At 45.2% G+C, this 5,000-nt stretch overlaps 1 protein-coding gene across 2 annotated transcripts in view; it reads right to left on the bottom strand.

Moving 5' to 3' along the window:
* Positions 1-5,000, bottom strand: part of LOC128700006 (uncharacterized) — an 82,382-nt gene that overhangs the window by 68,991 nt on the left and 8,391 nt on the right. The window contains exon 1 of one of the 2 annotated variants that reach the window (XM_053792892.2): positions 787-1,409. The exons of the other annotated variant lie outside the window; for it this stretch is intronic. The gene's annotated coding sequence lies outside the window, so the exon portion shown is untranslated. Of the gene's footprint in view, positions 1-786; positions 1,410-5,000 lie in introns of those variants that run through there. 2 annotated transcript variants of the gene reach the window in all.

The following is a 5,000-nucleotide window of genomic DNA, read 5'->3' on the forward strand; positions in this document are numbered from 1 at the left end:
CATCTTGGCTCTCCATGTTTCGGGACCCCCATGTGGCTCCAGGTTTTCCCAGTCGATCTCCCTGTGGTTGAAATCGCCCATTACCAGTAACTTTGCTCTGCTCGAGTTTGTGTGTGTGTGTGTTTGTGTGTTAGTTACCATTTTGTCCTAGGCACATGTCGATTAGACACTAGGCCTGTATGTGTGTGTGTGTGTGTGTGTGTGTGTGTGTGTGTGTGTGTGTGTGTGTGTGTGTGTGTGTGTGTGTGTGTGTGTGTGTGCGCGCGCGCGCATGTGCGTCCTACTCTTTTGAAGATTATAAAATTTTTTCACAATCAATTCATTATTAATATCCACTAATATATACTATATAATATTTACTGTGTACACTTGTTTGTGTGTGTGTGTGTGTGTCGTACTTTGAAAAAGAGGGGGGTCACGTTAACACACTATTGTTATTGTTCTTGGTTCACCGGTACTCTCCCGGTCCGGATCTTTGCACACTAGGCTACGTTACTTTTTTTGAAGATTATAGGATTATTTCTCACTCAATTCCTTATTAATATATACTATTTATTATAATAATAATTACTGGTGACCACGTGTGTTTGTATGTGCGTACTCGTTTACTAACTCGTCGCTGTCAGGGGGGGCACTATGCTACACAACTCTTCTGAAGATATTTAGATAATTTACTAAATATTATCAGGGTTACCACTATCTATCTCCTGGCACTGAAAGTTAGGGAGAGAGTGATGGTATAGCATACACCCAGCAGGGCGAGACACTGAGACTTGAGACACTAACCAAAATTAACCACACATAGGCAAGTGATGTCGTCGGCACAACAGTGGAGGTTCCTGCTGGTCGGCTGCTATCAACTCCTTCACTTTCGTAACTCCTTCAAGAACTTTATCATGCATTCAAGTTTTTATTTTATTTTTCCTTTAAGACTTGGTGTTCACTCTTTTTTCTTTAGTACAGTATTATGGTCATAACAAAACTGATGATATTAATTACATTCACAACACCAACAGCTGGGGATTGACTAATTTTTTCTTACTTTCAGTATTTACCTAATCACTCGTTTATGACCTTATCACTACACTGCTGCTATAACCAACCAATATATGTATTTGTTAATATTTCAGATCACACCGTTAACCCAATTAACTGTTTGGATATTTTGTGTCAACACTGCAGCCAGCAGCCTCATCAGCTGACTGCTATCCTCCCTCACTCAACATTCATTCAAATTTAAATTGTAAAATTCTTGATCTTATCACATTATTCGCACTCTTGAAAACTGTTACACTCTTGTAGGTATGTTCACTGATTCACTCACGTACGATGACCGCTAATAATATCTTAGGACAGCCACTAGAACAGTAAATCCTGGGAGCACTATTTAGCGATACTGCTTCACGTGTATGTGTGTGTGTATGTACTCACCTATTTGTGGTTGCAGGGGTCGAGTCTTAGCTCCTGGCCCCGCCTCTTCACCGATTGCTACTGGGCCCTCTCTCTCCCCGCTCCATGAGCTTTATCAAACCTCGTCTGAAAACTGTGTATGGTTCCTGCCTCCACTACGTCATTTTCTAGGCTATTCCACTGCCTGACAACTCTATGACTGAAGAAATACTTCCTAATATCTCTCTGACTCATTTGTGTTTTCAACTTCCAATTGTGGCCTCTTGTTTCTGTGTCCCCTCCCTGGAACATCCTGTCTTTGTCCACCTTGTCTATTCCACGCAGTATTTTATATGTCGTTATCATGTCTCCCCTGACCCTCCTGTCTTCCAGAGTCGTCAGGCCGATTTCCCTTAATCTTTCTTCATAGGACATTCCCCTTAGCTCTGGAACTAACCTTGTCGCAAACCTTTGTACTTTCTCTAGTTTCTTGACGTGCTTCATCAAGTGCGGGTTCCAAACAGGTGCTGCATACTCCAGTATGGGCCTGACATACACGGTGTACAGTGTCTTGAACGATTCCTTACTAAGGTATCGGAATGCTGTTCTCAGGTTTGCCAGGCGCTCATATGCTGCAGCAGTTATCTGATTGATGTGTGTTTCCGGAGACATGCTCGGTGTTATACTCACCCCAAGATCTTTCTCCTTGAGTGAGGTTTGCAGTCTTTGGCCACCTAGCCTATACTCTGTCTGTGGTCTTCTGTGCCCTTCCCCTATCTTCATGACTTTGCATTTGGCAGGATTAAATTCGAGAAGCCATTTGCTGGACCAGGTGTCCAGTCTGTCCAGGTCTCTGAAGTCCTGCCTGGTCATCATCTGATTTGATTCTCCTCATTAACTTCACATCATCTGTAAACAGGGACACTTCTGAGTCTAACCCTTCCATCAAGTCGTTCACATATACCAAAAATAGCACGTGTCATAGGACCGACCCCTGTGGGACCCCGCTCGTCACAGGTGCCCACTGTGATACATCATTACATACCATGACTCGTTGTTGCCTCCCTGTCAGGTATTCTCTGATCCATTGCAGTGCCCTTCCTGTTATATGCGCCTGATGCTCTAGCTTCTGCACTAATCTCTTGTGAGGAACTGTGTCAAAGGCCTTCTTGCAGTCCAAGAAGATGCAATCAACCCACCCCTCTCTCTCGTGTCTTACTTCTGTTGTTTTATCATAAAACTCCAGAAGGTTTGTGACACAGGATTTGCCTTCCATGAATCCGTGCTGGTTGGCATTTATACTCTTGTTCCGTTCCAGGTGCTCCACCACTCTCCTCCTGATAATCTTCTCCATAACTTTGCATACTATACACGTCAATGACACAGGTCTATAGTTTAGTGCCTCTTTTCTGTCTCCTTTTTTAAAAATGGGAACTACATTTGCCGTCTTCCATACCTCAGGTAGTTGCCCAGTTTCCAGGGACGTGTTGAAGATTGTGGTAAGTGGCACGCACAACATATCTGCTCCCTCTCTAAGGACCCATGGGGAGATGTTGTCCGGTCCCATTGCCTTTGAGGTATCGATGTCCCTTAGCAGTTTCTTCACCTCCTCCTCATCTGTATGTATGTCGTCCAACACTTGTTGGTGTATTCCTTGCTGGTGTCCCCATCTGGTCTGTCCCCCCAGAGTCCTTCCTGTCTCTACTGTAAATACTTACTTAAATCTCGCGTTGAGCTCCTCACATACCTCTTGATCGTTTCTTGTGAGTTCTCCACCTTCTTTCCTCAGCCTTATCACCTGGTCATTGACTGTTGTCTTCCTCCTAATGTGGCTATACAGCAGTTTCGGGTCAGATTTGACTTTCGATGCTATGTCGTTTTCATACTGTCGCTGGGCCTCCCTCCTTATCTGTGCATACTCGTTTCTGGCTCTTCTACTAATCTCCTTGTTTTCCTGGGTCCTATGCCTCCTGTACCTTTTCCATTCTCTGTTGCACTTTGTTTTTGCCTCCCTACACCTTCGGGTAAACCAAGGACTCGTTTTGGTCTTCCTATTATTTCTGTTTCCCTTGGGAACAAACCTTTCCTCTGCCTCCTTGCACTTTGTTGCCACATATTCCATCATCTCGTTTACTGATTTTCCTACCATTTCTCTGTCCCACTGAACCTCCTGCAGGAAGTTTCTCATACCTGTGTAGTCCCCCCTTTTATAGTTTGGCCTGTCCCCTTCAGTTCCTGTTACCTTCTCCACTTGTAACTCTACTATATAATCAAAACTCAGAACCACGTGATCGCTAGCTCCAAGGGGCCTCTCGTAAGTGATGTCCTCAATGTCTGAACTGCTCAGGGTGAACACAAGATCCAGTCTTGCTGGCTCATCCTCCCCTCTCTCTCTGGTTGTGTCCCTGACATGTTGATGCATGAGGTTTTCAAGTACCACATCCATCATCTTGGCTCTCCATGTTTCGGGACCCCCATGTGGCTCCAGGTTTTCCCAGTCGATCTCCCTGTGGTTGAAATCGCCCATTACCACTAACTTTGCTCTGCTCGAGTGAGCTCTTCTTGCCACCTCAGCCAGTGTGTCCACCATCACCCTGTTGTTTTCTTCGTACTCCTCTCTTGGTCTCCTGCAGTTCTGTGGTGGGTTATACATCACTCCAATGACTACTTTATGTTCTCCGGACTGAATTGTACCTACAATGTAGTCTCTTTCTCCAATCATGTCCATGCCTTCCATTTCCTCAAATCCCCATCGGTGTTTTATGAGCAGTGCAACCCCTCCTCCCCCTCTACTCCTTCTATCTTTCCTCAGGATCTGATATCCCGTTGGGAAGATTGTGTCTGTTATTGTCTCAGCGAGTTTTGTTTCTGTGACTGCTATGATGTCTGGGGATTTTTCACTGATTCTTTCGTTCCACTCCTCATGTTTATTCGTTATTCCATCCGCGTTTGTGTACCAAACTTTCAGTTTCTTTTCTATCATTGTGGTCATGCAAGAATATTGGGGTTGGGGGAGCGAGAGCCTTGGTGGGGGCCTATATGGGGCTGTGGTGTAGGTGGGGTTTGTGATGATGGGGGTGGGGTCAGAATGCCCATAAGGGACAGCTGTTGGGGTGAGGTTTGTGATATGGGGGTTGGTGGCAGAGGGAACAATGAGTGGGTTGTAGTATAGGTTGCTCAGTTGCGTTGGGAATGTCGCGGTTGGAGTCTTTTGGTGGGAGATTCTGTGGGGTGTGTTTGCCCTTCCTCCTGTGTCTGGGTCCTGCTCATCTTCGTCATTGCCTCTCGTTCCTCCTTGCGTCTCTGTACCCTCTCTATCAGTGTAGTCCTTTCTTCTAGTGTTCTGTCGTGGTTGAGGTATACTCTCTGGTACCCCTGTTTGTCCCTCAGTCTTTCTTTCTCTTGCAGAATCCTGGTTCGAACTGATTCCTCCTTGAAAATTACTTTGACAGGCCGTATCCTTCCACTCGCAAACCACCCAATTCTCTGAAAATTTGTCACCTGGGTCATATCGCCCTCACCTATTGTTTTCATGATGCCTTCTATCATTTTTTTCTCCTCCTGTTTTATTTCTTCGAAGTTGTCCCCCTTGGCTTCTTGTGTGTGTGTGT

This window comes from Cherax quadricarinatus, chromosome 64, assembly GCF_038502225.1.
Source record: "Cherax quadricarinatus isolate ZL_2023a chromosome 64, ASM3850222v1, whole genome shotgun sequence".
Classification (NCBI taxonomy): Eukaryota; Metazoa; Arthropoda; class Malacostraca; order Decapoda; family Parastacidae; genus Cherax; species Cherax quadricarinatus.